Source organism: Coenobita brevimanus, chromosome 99, assembly GCF_032717465.1.
Source record: "Coenobita brevimanus isolate Jiangsu-jjx chromosome 99, ASM3271746v2, whole genome shotgun sequence".
Classification (NCBI taxonomy): Eukaryota; Metazoa; Arthropoda; class Malacostraca; order Decapoda; family Coenobitidae; genus Coenobita; species Coenobita brevimanus.
The window spans coordinates 2,925,061-2,941,705 of record NC_137052.1 but is presented as its reverse complement, the minus strand read 5'-3'; the positions used below and the strand labels follow the sequence as shown (position 1 = coordinate 2,941,705).

The 16,645-nt window shown below is 44.2% G+C and overlaps 1 protein-coding gene across 5 annotated transcripts in view; it reads right to left on the bottom strand.

Annotated features, from left to right (window-relative positions):
- The window catches only part of LOC145414427 (irregular chiasm C-roughest protein-like), a 76,200-nt gene that overhangs the window by 36,388 nt on the left and 23,167 nt on the right, over positions 1-16,645 (bottom strand). The gene's annotated exons all lie outside the window — the stretch shown is intronic.

Here is a 16,645-nt window from a genome sequence, read left to right as displayed (position 1 = left end):
AGAAAATTATTGGCAAGTTTTTTTTTTCGAATAAAATAGTTTCGTTCATGTAAAAATAATCCCCGAATTATTTCTTTCCACTCAGTGAAAAAAAAAAAAATCCCAAGCATATTTCCATTAAAAACAATCCCCAAATTTCTTCATTCCACTTACCGGGTACTTAAAATGATAAAAAATTAATAATTTTTTCAACTTAAAACCCGTTCTTTTTCTCTTTCTGCTCACCTAAAAGATTTCCCCCCTTTCTCTTTTCACTCATTTAAAATATATTTACCGGTGAAAAAGATCCCCAAATTTCTTCTTTCAATTCAGTCTTTTAAAATGTAAAAAAAGTTTTTTTTTTTTTTCACTCATTAAAAAATCCAAAGTTTCTTTTTTCCACTCAAAAAAAAATCCCGTTTTTTTTAATCCCATTTTTTTTTTTTCACTCATTAAGAAATCCCAGTTTCTTTTTTCACTCATTAAAAAAATCCCGAGTTTCTTCTTTCCACCCACTTGAAAAAATCCTAAAATTCTTCTTTCCACTCAGTCTTTTAAAATACAAATTATGATTACAATTTTATTATGTATATTTGTGCCTCCCCAGACGATTTAATCCGTTTAGTCCAATGACCTATTGTGTCTAATTTTATAGTGTCGGGAGAGTTAGAATCAGGCCCTTACTGTCGTCCCTAGCACCTCTTCCTTAGCGATTTATTTTTGGCCATTGCTGGTTAATATCTGTTTATACTATATTGTTATTGAGGAATGTTTGAAGAAATTGTATGTCCCTCTCTTACTCTCAATTCTTCCTTTCTCTTCCTTTGCTCCCTCCATTTCTCCCCCTCTCCATTCCTCCCTCTCCCCCCTCCATTTCTCCCCCTCCTCCCTCCATTTCTCCCCCTTCCCCCCTTCCATTTCTCCCCCTTCCTCCTTCATTTCTTCCCCTTCCCCCCCTCCATTTCTCTTCCTTTTCCCCGTCCATTTCTCTCCCTTTCCTTTGCCCCCTCCACTTCCCCCTCTTTCATCCCCTCCATTTCTCCTCCGTTCCCTCAACCCCCCCCCCCTACGGTTACACACATACCACATACCTTAACATTCTTTCTACCTTCGTCACTTCCCTTTCCTCTTCTTTTCCTTGTTTACTCCTCTTCCTCTTGTTCCTGCCTCCTCTTAGCCTTCTTCTTCCTCTCTTCCTTTTATTCCATCTGTCTTTTCCTCTTCTTTATATTCCTTCTCTTCTCTTCTCCTCTTCCTCTACTTCCTCCTGCTCCTCTTCCTTTCATCTCTTCCTCTTCCTATTATAATCTATTTTATATACCCTAACTCTCTTCTTTTAGCTACATATTTTCCTCTTACCCTTGGCGTTGTTTGACTCTCATCTTCTTTTCTTCCCCTTCCTCTTCCTCTCCTTTTTCATTTTATGTCTTTCCAGTCCTTGTTTTTGTTTTTTCTTATGTCATTTAGGCTAGAGAAAGAGAGAGAGAGAGAGAGAGAGAGAGAGAGAGAGAGAGAGAGAGAGAGAGAGAGATCCTACGTAGGCAGAAGAAAAAAATCCAGATACTATTTTTTTTATTGCAAGGAAGAAGGAACCAAAGGCCAGAAGCCATTATTCCCAGTCCTTCATGTATGCAACAGGTCAACTCTGGAACTGTCTTTGTCTGTATTTCCTACTGCCTATGACCTCCAGTCTTTTCAACGCAGTGAGTCCAGGCATCTCGAAATGAACGGATCTTGAATTTGGCTGTCCGTAAATTTGTTTGTATTTTTGCTTACAAGGAACAAATGCTGGTGTGGTTGACCTTTGATGATTTTATACGACAGCGAAAGAAGGGTTACGAGAAATGGTCAGAATAGAGGAGGTAGTTTGGGAAATAGGTCGAAGAAGAAATGAGATAGTTGGAGAAATAGGTGAAAGAGGAGGAGTGAGTGAAGAGGGGAAAGAAAGAGATGGAACAATGGATGAAAGAGGAAGATGATGATGGTGAACAAGATTTTGAATAATAATAATAATAATAATAATAAGAAGAAGAAGAAGAAGAAAGGGAGGGAGAAAGAACACCTGTTGGGTTACGGTATATAAGGAATCCAAACCCACATGAAACCGCCAAAAAGGAAATATAAAGAAAATAAAGCAAAAAGTGTCCCAGTAAACAATCAAACCCCACGTTGGAACTGCCAAAGCGAATTTCGAATCGGATCTGGCCAAGTTTTCCCAAGCAGGCGCCGTTTTAACTTGAGGAAACAGTTGAGACATGTAAATCCCCCTGAGAAATAGCTGAAGGTGACAGAGACTTTGAGAATTACCCGTGTTTGAGTTTAGGTAGATTGATTTCTGGCGAGATGGGATGTTTTGGGGAACTTAATACGTGTGTTAGATCTCGTAAGTGGGTGTGGGAGTGTGTGGGGTTGGGTTTGTATGGTGTTGGTTGTGTGTGGGGCGTTGGGTGTGTGTGTAGGTGATTGTGGGAGGGTTGTGTGTGTAGGGGGGTTGGGTTTGTGTGTAGGTGATTGTGGGAGGGTTGTGTGTGTAGGGGGGTTGGGTTTGTGTGTAGGTGATTGTGGGAGGGTTGTGTGTGTAGGGGGGTTGGGTTTGTGTGTAGGTGATTGTGGGAGGCTTGTGTGTGTAAGGGGGTTGGGTTTGTGTGTAGGGGATTGTGGGAGGGTTGTGTGTGTAAGGGGGTTGGGTTTGTGTGTAGGGGATTGTGGGAGGGTTGTGTGTGTAAGGGGGTTGGGTTTGTGTGTAGGGGATTGTAGGAGGGTTGTGTGTGTAAGGGGGTTGGGTGTGTGTGTAGGTGATTGTGGGAGGGTTGTGTGTGTAGGGGGGTTGGGTTTGTGTGTAGGTGATTGTGGGAGGGTTGTGTGTGTAAGGGGGTTTGGGTTTGTGTGTAGGTGATTGTGGGAGGGTTGTGTGTGTAAGGGGGTTGGGTTTGTGTGTAGGGGATTGTGGGAGGGTTGTGTGTGTAAGGGGGTTGGGTTTGTGTGTAGGTGATTGTGAGAGGGTTGTGTGTGTAAGGGGGTTGGGTTTGTGTGTAGGTGACTGTGGGAGGGTTGTGTGTGTAGGGGGGTTGGGTTTGTGTGTGTGTGTGTGTGTGTGTGTGTGTGTGTTTTGAAATATTTTAGGATTTCTGCAACCAAAACACTGAAGACAACCTGGAGTCCATTTCACACGGGTTGCTGTTCATTCTGACTCGCATCGTAATCAGGCTGTCTGATCCGAGGAAATTTAGTCGCTTGTCTATCTGTCTATTGCCAAACGCCTCAATCCCGTAAGGGGTGTCCACAAACAAATCGCCTCCATGTCGCCCTGTCCCCTGCCATACACTGCCTTCCCCACAGCTCACCCCCCTCCCTCACCCATACACCTCTCCACTCCATCACTTCATCTCATCCTCGGCCTCCCCCCTCCCTCTCCCCCCCTCCACCTCACTCACATACACTCTCCTAGTTAGTCTCTCGCTCTCCATCCTCTCCACATAGTCGCTTGTACACGTTCAATACTTAGTCCTGGTTATATGAAATTCAGCTTTAGGTACGAGTCTCCTTGGTTACTAGAGAAATCAGGCCTTCTTACATCCTAGTCAACAACCCAGCTGACAGGAGGTATATATAGATTTTTGACATGTAAACAGACCGACTACAATGCCTCCTGTATTTACGAGACACTAATCCTTTAGAAAAATATCAGTTTCCTTCTCATATTCACCGTGGAAGACGCAGATGTTAAAAATACTTATACGCAGATCGAATTAGCTTGGTGGATCGTGAGAGATTTCGAAGAGATTGAATTTCTTTCTCTCTCTCTCTCTCTCTCTCTCTCTCTCTCTCTCTCTCTCTCTCCAGTTGTCCATGAGGTTTGATTTCCCTTACCCTGACACTTCCTATCTTTTCTTGTTCTTCCTTCCTTCCTTCCTTGTTTTTCTTCCTTTCCTTCCCTCCCTCCTACTTTTCTTTCTTCCTCTTTTGTTTCATTTTTTCACATGTTTTGATGCCATAGCCTGACTTTTTTTTTTTTTTTTTTTTTCATACGAGGTTTGATAACTTTCCCTGATGCCGGTACCCTTTTTTATTTATTTATTTATTTTTTATTACCTTGTGAGATTCGTTTTGGTGTCTAGATTTCCTGAGAAAGTTTTTATCACTTTTTTGTAATCCTCCATTCACTTTTCGTTCATTTATATTTTTCTTCTGTTATCTTTTTTTTTTTTTTTTTTGAATTTTTGCATTCTTTTTCCGGTCATTGTTTTCCTCATATAATCTTTTTTCTTGTTTTTATCGTCCTGTGTTATGTGATTTTAGTTCATGCATATTTTCCTTTTTTATCGTTTATTTATTTCCTTAATATTTATTTTATTTGCTGGTCTGTTCTGTCCATTTTTTGCCCAGTGGAAGGGGAGACTGGAAGGAGGAGACCGAGGATGAGGTGGTAGGATAGGATGGAAAGGTATATGCTTGTTTATGAGTGAGGCTGGTGTGAGTTGGAGGGAGGGGCAATGGAAGGGGAGAGTGGGAGGAGAAGACCGAGGATGAGGTGGTAGGATAGGATGGAAAGGTATATACTTGTCTATGAGTGAGGCTGGTGGGAGTTGGAGGAAGGGCAGCCATATTACTAAATACAAAGTAACGTGGAGTCAATATTATATCTTTATCTCTGCTAGTGTTTGTTTTCCTTCTTATGCGCCTCGTTCCCTCAGTTATCGCCTCTTCTCTGTGTTTATGTCGTGTTTATTACGGTGTGTTTAGGTGTCTGCCCCGTCTTGGTGATCCCCTCATGTAGATGGGGGGATTGTGAGGGGAGGAGAGAGGGGAAATGGGAGTGTGGTGAGGGAAAGGGGAGTGAAAGATAGAGAGAAGAGGAGGGATGGAAGGATGATGAGAGGAAAGTATGCGGTAATGGAAGAGAGGCAGACAGGAAAATGGAAGGATGGTGTGACGAAAGTAGAATGGGAAGGGGGAGAGAGAGAGAGAGAGAGAGAGAGAGAGAGAGAGAGAGAGAGCATCTGAGGGTGGGTGTGGGGTTGGCTGTGAGGAGGGGGGGGGGACCATGGCGTGTAAAACATGGACTGGGAAGGGGGGAGAGGTAGTAGGGGGAAAGGAGGAGGAGGATGTGAAATAGGGTAAGAGGAAAGGAGACGATGGAAGGAAGGAGGAGGAGGAGGATTGTAGAGGAGGAATATGAGAGAATGAAAGGGAGGGAAGGGAGGAGAAAAAGTGAGGAATGGATATATGGTAAGGGAGAAAGGAGGGAGAGGGCAAGAGGGAAGAAGAGGGAGGGAAGAGGACGATAGAAAGCGGAGGGAGGTAAGGAGGGAGAGTTGGAGTGGGCGTTGAGGGGCTGTAAAACATGGGATGAGGGGGAGGGGGAAGGGGAAGAGGAGGGAGAGGGGAGGGGTGAACAGCTGGTTTGGGGGAGGGAGGGAGGGAGGATGGTTGAAGAGTGAGGGAAGGCAGGAGAGAGAGAGATGTATGAGGTAGAATGGAGAAAGGCAGTTTGTGTGTGTGTGTGTGTGTGTGTGTGTGTGTGTGTTTAAATTGTTTTGCGTGTGCATGTGTAGAAGTCGTTTCTCCATATGACTAGATGAGTGTTTACGTGTGTTTATGTGCCGTATGTATGTATGTAAGTTTACTGGGGTTCGTTCTGTGTGTGTGTGTGTGTGTGTGTGTGTGTGTCTGTGTGTGTGTGGAGGAATCACGGATATTCAACATGCCAGGGAACTGAAGGATTTTATACAGGCAAAAAAAGGAAGAGGTTAGGATATTTGTCCCAGAAATAACTAATTAAATAAATAAAAAACTTTAAACTCCGCATCACCTGCTGTGCATCTGCGCTTTCTTTAGGTGTCAAAAAATAGATTAATCCAGAAGAAAATAGATAAAAACAAACCTCTTTTTCCTTTCAAGTCTGTTTGTTATAGGGGAGGTTGTAATTTGCTTAACTAGGCTATTCTCTGTGTTAAAGACAAGGATAGGACAGGAGAAAGACCCCCACCCCCCATCCACTCACCCACCCCCACCCACCAAATCCTCCAACTTCCCACTAACTCACCCTCACCCACCAACCCACCCACTAAACCCTCCACCCTCCTACTAACCCACTCCCACCAGCCCACCAAAATCCCCCACCAACCCACCCACTAAACCCTCCACCCTCTTACTAACCCACTCCCACCAGCCCACCAAAATCCCCCACCAACCCACCCACTAAACCCTCCACCCTCCTACTAACCCACTCCCACCAGCCCACCAAAATCCCCCACCAACCCACCCACTAAACCCTCCACCCTCCTACTAACCCACTCCCACCAGCCCACCAAAATCCCCCACCCACCCACCCACTCTCCACCCCCACCCACCAAACCTTCCAGCAGAAGGCCAGTTGCTGCCTTCAGACGATTTTCTTTAGCTGAGGACACGAGTGATTATTTTTGGGCGTGATCATGGGGGCGGGGAATGTAAGGAAGGCTAATGGGAAAAAATGAAAATATACAAAAAGGGGGGAGGAGAGTGTAAGAGAAACTTTAAAACAAACACAAAGCGGGAAAAAGTTCGTAATATATAGGAAAAATAACGTTAATCATCATCATCATTGTCGTCATAAAAATGGGAGAAAGTAATTTACCCGTAAGTGAAAACCTTAACGATATATGAAAAAATACCTTAGTAAGAAAGAATTTGAATCACCACCACCACCACCACCATCATCATCATCATCATCATCATCATCATCATCATCAGAAGGAGGCAAGCAGCTAGCCTAAACAAGGTAGGCTAGAGAGAGAAAAAAAAAAAAAAAAAAAAAAAAAAGAGAGAGAGAACGCGTGCTTCCAACAACGTCAAAAATATTCATGACTGACCGCTGTAATTGTCCTTTCCTACCAGACGAATACCTTTACGGTCTCACGTTGTCAGTTAATTCTACGGTCTAAGTCTGCCGTGTTATACAGTCTTTGAGAGCACATACCTCAGCTGACACCAATTAATTTTATTTATTTATTCCGTCATTCGCATCAGGATCCACCTCAAAATCTAATCAGCACTTCCTTGACACATTTCCCACCTATCCACCAGGTTCCATTGAAATCCGGTTACAAGTTTTTGAGATATGCATACAAACAGACACGGGTGAATACAAAACTTCTATCAGATTTGGTTGGTAGAGGTAACTTACATTTACAGCTGTCATTTCTCAGCTGAAGGGCCAAAGAAAGTTAGTGCATATCCCCTCACCCTTCCCCCACCCCGAGGTTCAGCGGCTGCAGTGGAGGTGGGTGGTGCGCAGGATAAACAAAGACTGCGTGTTTTTCCCAGGGGGGTCGACGACGGGGATGTAAACAAAGTGGAATAGCCGGTCCCGCGCCCTGCACTGTTTTGTCGCGCCTTGGGACGGTCGCGCGTTTCCTGGATTGGGTTTTTGTCGTGACTGGCTGTGTTTATGCTGATTTGGAGAGAGAGAGAGAGAGAGGGAGGGGGGAGGGGGTGAAGCTGGATTTTGGGCATAGGTAGAGCGAGAGTTAGGTCAGAAAGGTAAAACATTAAGAATGTGTGGGAGTTAAGAGGCGGGATAAGAAAGATAGTGTGAGTGAGCTAGGAGACTGAGAAAAAGTGACAGAGGTAAAGAAAGTCAGACTGAACTAGACGAAAGAGAGGGGGAAAAGTTAGAAAGAGGGAAAGAATGAGAGTGTAGAGAGAAGGGGTAGAAGAGGAAGAGGGAGAAAATATGGAAAGGGGTGAGCTATTGGGTTGAGAGTTGGATTGAGAATTAAATGAGAGAGAGAGAGAGAGAGAGAGTTAGGAGGTAAAAAGAGAAAGGATAAAGGAGTACGTCATTGGGGTTGAGAGAGAGAGAGAGAGAGAGAGAGAGAGAGAGAGAGAGAGAGAGAGGTGGGAAGTGGGTTAGGGGGCAGAGTAACTTCTATTTTAGGAGTATATACACATACGCTACGCCATCAGATGAACTGAAGAGATGAATTTGGGTTTTACCTCTCTCTCTCTCTCTCTCTCCTATTTTCTTATCTCTTGCGTCCCTATCTCGTTCTGTCTGTCTTTCTGTCTGTTAATTTTTCCATCTGTATATTTGTCGGTATATGTCTATCTATCTATCTGTTTGTCTGTCTGTTTATCTGTCTATCTGTCTGTCTACGTATCTCTGTCTATCTGTGTGTTTTTGTGTGTATGTTTCTAGGTTAGGTAGATGTCACGTCTATTTTAAGAATGTATATACACACACTAATGCGATGGGGGAGAGATGAGTCTGGTTTTATATATTTTTACTCTCTCTCTCTCTCTCTCTCTCTCTCACACACACACACACACACACACACACACACACACACACACACACACACACACACACACACACACACACACACACACACACACACACACACACACACACACATGGAGAGTGTAAGTGTTACCATGTGTTCCCCCACCCATTGTTCCTCGACTGACGGGGTGGATGGGGGGAGGAGGGGAAAGGGGAGGGGGGAGTGTGGGTGAGGGGAAAAGGAAGGGGGGGAATAAGAGGAGGGTGAGTGTGTGTGGAGGGGGTAGAGGTGGGGGGAAGGAGGTGAGGGTGGGTGGGAAGAGATGGAGGGACAGATAAGTAGATAGATAGATAGATGGGACGGGAGGTGGGTGTGGGTGGGGTGGGGAGGGTAGGAAAGGGGGAGGAGTGTGGGTGGGTGGGTGTAGGTGTAGGGGTAGGTAGGGGGTGGGGAGGTAGGGAGGGGGACTTAGTGTGTGGGGGTAGCGAAGGGTAGTGTGCGAGGGGATGGTGGGTGTGGGGGAGTGGATGGGTGGGGAAGTGGGTGGAGGGGAAGGGTGGGTGGGCGTTTGAGGTTGGTGGAAGAGGATGAAAAGGGAAGGAAAAAGTGGAGAGAGGGAGAGAGAGAGAGGGGGGGGGGAGTAACTGAACATGTACGATTTTGACAATGAAGTGTGGTGTAAGTTAAGAAGACCCAAGTGAGTGTGTGTGTGTGTGTGTGTGTGTGTGTGTGTGTGTGTGTGTGGAATGTTTGTTTACCCAGCAGAGCACATTCGTCCCAGCTCTGTCTTCGGATACTCTTGATTGTGTGGCTAGAGAAATTTGTTTGTGTGTTTCTTGCTGTTTATGTATGTGTTTGTGTTTAGTTGTTGTTTATGTTTTGTTGTTTGTGTGGTGTTTTTGTGTTGTTTGTGTTGTATATGTTTTGTATTGTTTGTTTTGTATTGTGTTTTGTAATGTGTGTGTGTGTGTGTGTGTAACTGATACAACTAGAGTTTGTATGTGTGTATGCATTTGTGAATATGTATATGTATGTTTGTATGTGTACCGTATATATATGTGTGTGTCATTTCCCCCTCTATCTCCATCATTTCCCCCTTCCATCACCCCCAGCGCGGAAATGAGGCAGCGGCTATGACATACGGTACAAATATCACTTCCATCTCTCGTAGCCGCCTGAGTTCTGCCGAGGACGACGAACGGATTTTATTTACCTCTATTTATTTGCCTATTATTTACCTCTATTTACGTATTATTTACGTATTTATTAATATACGTATTTTTACCCGTGTTTATTTACCTCTTACCACTTTATTTTTTATTTTCCTCGTATTTACCTCTTACTACCTGTAATTATGTCATTATTTTCCCCTATTTATTTACCTCTATTTACCTGTTTATTTATTTACCTCTACCTCTATTTATTTACCTCGTATATACTTCCATTTATCTCTGTTTATTAACCTTATTTACCTCTATATATTTACCTCTGTTTACCTCAGTTTTACATGTCTTATATTTATCGCTGTATTTTCCTTCATATTTGGTTGCCCCCTTTTTTTTTTTTTTAATGACGAACGTGGATAACAATTACCACACACACACACACACACACACACACACACACACACACACACACACACACACACACAGTACGAGAAGGACTGGAAGTACCTGTTAATTAATGCATTCTTTCACATTTTCACACGTCTCCCTTTCTTTCACAAGTTTCACACTTTTCTTTCTTTCACAATTTTCACACATGGCTCATTCACCATTTTCACACTTCTCTCTCTCACAATTTTCACCTCATTCTTGCACAGTTTTCATGCTTGTGTTTCACCATTTTGATGCTTCTCCTTTTCTTTCACAGTTTTCACACTTCTCTCTTTCTGTCTCCCTTTTCACAGTTCTCTTTTTCTTTCACAATTTTCACACATCTCTTTCTTTCATAATTTTCACACATGGCTCGTTCTTTCAAAGCTTTCACACTCGTCTCTTTCTTTCACAATTTTCACACTTGTCTCGTTCTTTCACAGTTTTCACACGACTTTCACAATTTTCACACTTGCTCGTTCTTTCACAATTTTCACTCTGGTCTCTTTCTTTCACAATTTTCACATCTCTCCCTCTCACAATATTCATACTTGTCTCTTTCACACTTTTTACACTTTCTTTTATCATATTTACGTTTCCACACCAAATCCTATCTGCCACTTCGATTACCTGACAGCGATGGACAAAGAGAGCGATAGGCGCAGGTGGAGTGGCAGCTAATTACAGGTAGACAGGTAGATAGATAGATAGACAGGTGAGGTAGATAAGGGAATTGGAGAGATGGTGGCGGGAGAAAAATGAAAGAAAAAATAAATAGGAGTAAGGAAGGAAAATGGAGATATAGAGGGAGGAAGAGAGAGGGAGGGGGGGGGGAGATGAAGGGCAAGGGAATATGAAAGTGAGAGAAAAGGTAGGTAGATACTTGGAGAAAATTGGAAGATGAGAGATGAAACGAGAAGAAAGGGAGAGAGAAAGATAGAGACTGAGATAGGAAACGATAAAGATAGAGTGAGAGGAAGACAGATAGATATTTAGATAAAGAATAACGGAACAAAGATCAAAGGAGAGAGAGAGAAAAAAAAGATAGAGGGTTAGAGATAGAGAGAGGGAGAAAAACGAGGAAGAGGAAGTAGAGAGTGAGGCTATATTTAATGATAGAAAAAAGGGAAGGAAAAATAAAAGAGAGAGAGAACGCCACAGTTAGCTCGACTTAACAATGTTCCCGACGCCTCTTGCTCAAACAAATCTCTCTCTCTCTCTCTCTCTCCTTTCGTCAGTCTGTCCCATGTTTGCGTTTTTCTAGGAATCCGGCTTTATCATGACGTGGTTTTCCCGACTTTTCTTGCCGTCCTTCCTGCCTCTCTACTTCCTCTTCATTTTCCCTTCTCTTAAGTTTACCGCCTTTTCCCCTTAAGTGTACCTGTACATTTTCCCTTACCCTTTCCACTTGTTTCTTGTTAGATTTTCGTGTATTTTTTTCACTTTCTTGGACTCCATAATTACTTTTTTTTCGACTCTATCGTGACACAAATTTTCCAGTCATTTCTTGTCTCCTTTTCATTCTTCTTTACTTCCTATCCTTTTCCCCTTTCTTTCTTTTTCCATCCCTGACATCCTTTCTTTCACTCTTTTCACTGCTTACCTTCACTCCTTTCACTGTTTCTTGGTTTTCATGGTTTTTTCTCCTCCATTTCTTTCTGTGTTTACGTTTTTATAGGAATCTGACTTTTCCCTGGCGCCATTTTTCTTGCTCTCCTTTCCGCTTCCCCTTTTTCTTCATCTTTTAAGTATCTGCTTTCCTTCCTCTTCTCTGTTTTTATTCATCTTTTCTCCACCTTTACTTTCACTGGATTTCGTTCGTTTTTCACCTCCTTTCTTCCCTTTCACTGCTCCTAACTAGTCTGTCTGCGTTATGTTTACCTTTTTATATGAATCCCATTTCATCCCGACGCAAGATCTCCGGCCACTTTTCTTTTTCAATTTTTTTCCTCCCTTTCCTTCCCCTCGACTTCCGCCCCTTTTCCCCTTTCTTCCCCCTCTAGGTGCACCTTTTCTTTCACCCCTTTCACTGCCTCCTACCTTCGGCTTTTAATTTTCTTGCCATAAATAGCTGAGTCTCCCCTTTCTTGCTCTCATTATCCCGCGTTTTCTTGCTGCGTCTGTCTCACTTCCGTCCCCCTGTCTCTTGTCGACTTTCTTTTTTTTCCTTTTTTGGTGTCATCTTTTCTGTTTCTTCCTCCTTTTCCTTCCGCCTTTTTCATTATTTGTCTTTTCCTTCCTGCCTCCCTCGTGTTGTCATTCTTCTTCCTTTCCTCTCCTTGCTTCCTTTATTGTTTCTACTTCTCTCCTCCTCAGCCTCCTTCCTCTGTTTCCTTGCTTCCTCCCTTCATTCTCTCTCTCTCTCTCTCTCTCTCTCTCTCTCTCTCTCTCTCTCACACACACACACACACACACACACACACACACACACACACACACACACACACACACACATTTCACCTTCCCTTCAACCTCCCTTCCTTTCTTTCCCACCCTTTCCTCCCTCCCATCTTCCTTTCCTCCCTCCTCATCATCCCTCCCCGTCTTCCCTCCCTTTCCTCCCTCCCCATCATCCCTTTTTCCTCCCCTCCTATCTTGCCTCCCATTCCTCCCTCCCTATCTTGCCTCCCTCTTCCCTACCCATTTCCTCGCCTCGCCCACACGTCATTGGAAAATAAACGAGGCAGGAGTGAAGGTTCCGACAGAGGGGCGACAACAGACGGGCCGAAATCCGGGAGAATCCGCTCACCGTTCGTGTAGGGCGTTCGATTCGTGTCTTGTGGCTTTGGATTCTTGTTTGGAAATACTTACGTGAATACATACATAATTACATACATACATACATAAATTAGATACATATGTACACACACACATACACACACACACACACACACACATACATACATACATACATAATTAGATACATACATACAGATATGCGTACATATACAAACATATATATAGTATATATATATATATATATATATATATATATATATATATATATATATATATATATATATACACAGTATATACTCAGCTAGGGCTTTGTTGCACTACCCCGGTCTGTGTGGCTGAGTAGACCAATCGACCGCAGGCAAACAGCCTGGCCTTCGTGTGGCAGTCAGCGCCTCACCAGGGTGGGAACAGGGCCCTTCCATACGGCGAGATGGAGGGGAAATGGAGGAGGCGTAGATGGAATGTGTATAAGCTGTACTTTCGTCGGGTAAGCTGACCCCCTAGTACATCTTCCTAAGCGATTTATTTTCCAGACTACCCATTAATACCCTCTTTTTTTTTCTTCCTCTGTCGTTTTAATGTCGACATAGATTGCATGAATAACACACAAGAATATAGTAACGGAGCAGAATCAGAAATAAACCGGTAAGGTAGAGGTGTTAGTAAGCTTCCTAACCACACAAAAATAGCGCCCTTTGACTCCTTGGTATTTGTATTGAGTTCCCTGCCTTCGAGTGCTGTGCAAGGCCAGCTGTGGTAAAAATCATGTAGTCGGAACAGAATACCATTGATGCCCAGACCGTAAGAAATTGACTTAACATTTACTCACGGTTTTTCAGAAGATTTTAGAGAGAGAGAGAGAGAGAGTACGGAAAAAAGAAAGTCAGGTTTGACCTATCTGAGTGAGTCATAGGAGCCTCAGTGTTCCCCGTCTCTCTCTCTCTCTCTCTCTCTTTCTCTCTCTCTCTTTCTCTCTCTCTCTCTCTCTCTCTCTCTCTCTCTCTCTATCTATCTATCTGTCTATCTCTAACAATTTTTGATGGAAAGAAAAAAAAATGAATGAAAGAAAAAAGGAATGTGTCAGGGTTAGAGCATTCGAATATACGGAAAAAACAAGTCATGTTTTTTTTTTTTTCCACGTGAGAGTGTTAATTAGTTTCTGTTAAGCATTTATTCTAGATTTTTTCCCCTAGGAGGAAGGGAGAGGGAAAAATGCGTGTGAGAAAATGTGAGAGCGTTGGAGTGTAAGGAAAACAAAAACACAAACAAACTCTACACTGGTTAGAGGTTACGTGGAGGGAGGGAGGGAAGGGAGGGAGGGAGGTTAAGTAGGGAGGAAGGGAGAAAAAGTGGACAAGAGGAATGAATAAATGAATGAAGGAAGGAAGTGAGGGAGAGAAGGTAGGAGAGAGTGAAGAAGGATAAGGAGGGAGAGAGGGAGATATATAGGTAGACAGGAAGGGAGGGAGGAGTGGATGGAGGGAAGGAGGGAGAAAGGGAAGGAAAGACGCTAAAGAAAGTAGTTTGGTAGAGAAGGAAGGAAGGAGGTAAGCAAAGAAAGAGGAATGGAGCGAGACAGAAAAGGGAGTAAAGAGGAAGAGGAAGGGAGGTAGGAAGAGAGGGAGGGAAGAGATGGAGGAAAGATTAGGGAGAGAAAACGTGGAATGAGCAAAGGCAGGAGAGAGAGAGAGAGAGAGAGAGAGAGAGAGAGAGAGAGAGAGAGAGAGAGAGAAGACCCACAGGGAGGTAAGGAGGGGTGGTGGAGAAGGAACTGTAAGGTTTCTTTTGCCTGTCTTAAGATGCTGTCACCACAACTACCACCACAGCCATCTTCATTAACTCACCACAGTCACCACAACTCTTCATTAACCCCACCACATTAACCACAACTCGTCACTAACCCCACCACATTCACCACAACTCTTCATTAACCCCACCACAGTCACCACATTCACCACAACTCTTCATTAACCCCACCACAGTCGCCACAATCACCACAACTCTTCATTAACCTCACCACAGTCATAACAATCACCACCACATTTCGTTAACCTCACCACAGTCACCACAATTACCACAGCTGCTTACATTAATTACCTCTTATCTCACAGCACACCACCAATGCCACCAGCCCACACCAGCTTCAAATATCACACCACCCATACCATTACATCACCTTAACACTACATCACACCACACCATCACATCGCCACCTTACACCACACCATTACACCACCACACCAGCTTCAAACGTCGTCCCACACCATTGCACCACCTTAACACCACACCACACCATGCCCCTGTACCATACCACTACACATTAACACCACCACACCACACCACCTTCAAATCTCCAAACACCGACACCACCCCACACCACACCACACCACACCACGCCACACACCACACCACACCACACCACACCACACCACACCACACCACACCACACCACACCACACCAGCACGCGGGACAATGGCGATAGCGCTGACTTGTGACCTCAGTTCCTCGCCAAAAATGGACGCCAAATTGAAATCCTACATCACCAGCCAAACTTCTATCGCTGCAACTCTCCCGGGGTTTTAAAGTTAGTGTAAATTAGAGAGAGAGAGAGAGAGAGGAGAGGGGAAAACAATGGGAGAACGTGAGACAAGGGGAGAAGAAAATGGGCAAGGGTGAGAGAGAGAGAGAGAGAGAGAGAGAGAGAGAGAGAGAGAGAGAGAGAGAGAGAGAGAGAGAGAGAGAGAGAGAGAGAGAGAGAGGGGGGGGAGGGAAAGCAATGGGAGAACGTGAGGCAAGAGGAAAAAATGGGCAAGGGTGAAAGAGAGAGAGAGAGGGGGGGGGAGACGAGGGGAGAAGGAAAGAGGAAAGGGGTAGGAAGAGGGGGGAAGGAAAGATGGGAGAGGGTGGGAGACGTGGGATGGTAAGAGAGAGAGAAGGGGGGGACGAGGGGAGAAGGAAAGAGGAAAGGGGTAGGAGGAGGGAGAGAGGGGGGGGTTAAAAGGGGAAAGAGGAGGAGGAGGAGGAGGAGAGAGATAGAGGAGGGAAGAAGTCGAGGCGAAGGGAGAAGGGAAGGCGGAACAATGGGAGGGCAGGGAACAGAGTGAGAAGAAAGGAGGGGAGGGAAAGAGTAGGGGGAAGGGGAAGAGTAGGGAGGGAGGGGAGGATGGAAGGGAATTTGGCACCCACATCGAAAATAAAGAATAAAAATAAAAAGGTTGCATAATAAAGCACTTCCGCTAATATTCGCACCTCAGACGCCAGGTAAAGCAATTAAAGATACACCTATTTTCCCAGTTCCGTCTGAGGAAAATTTGCAACTGACGAAATACAGTGAAAACCCCTATCTCAACTCGTGTGTGTATCAGATTGTTTCGACTTTCCACTGTGTATTCGTTCTCTCTCTCTCTCTCTCTCTCTCTCTCAGACATGTAAATGAATTATCTACTTTTACTCTAATCCGTTCACTGAGGGCCAGGAGTCATAATACACAGTAGCATATGGCGGCACATGTTACCACTTGGGCACGCATACCAGACCGTCTATACTGAATCATGTTGTGGCTGGTATATTCAGACCTGGTGTGATGGTATTAGCGGCGGTGTTTTTATGACGTCGGTGGCGTTTGTGGCAGATCAGTGAGGAGTACCCTACCCACTGGGCCACCGCCTCCTCTGGTTCCCCTTTATAGGTACTGTTGTAATGTGGGAGATGTCCTGTTTGTCTCTAAGATGTCCTGTTTGTCTCTAAGATGTCCTGTTTGTCTCTAAGATGTCCTGTTTGTCTCTGAGATGTCCTGTTTGTCTCTAAGATGTCCTGTTTGTCTCTAAGATGTCCTGTTTACCTCTGAGATGTCCTGTTTGTCTCTAAGATGTCCTGTTTGCCTCTAAGATGTCCTGTTTGTCTCTAAGATGTCCTGTTTGCCTCTAAGATGTCCTGTTTGTCTCTAAGATGTCCTGTTTGCCTCTAAGATGTCCTGTTTACCTCTAAGATGTCCTGTTTGTCTCTAAGATGTCCTGTTTACCTCTAAGATGTCTTGTTTGCCTCTAAGATGTCCTGTTTGCCTC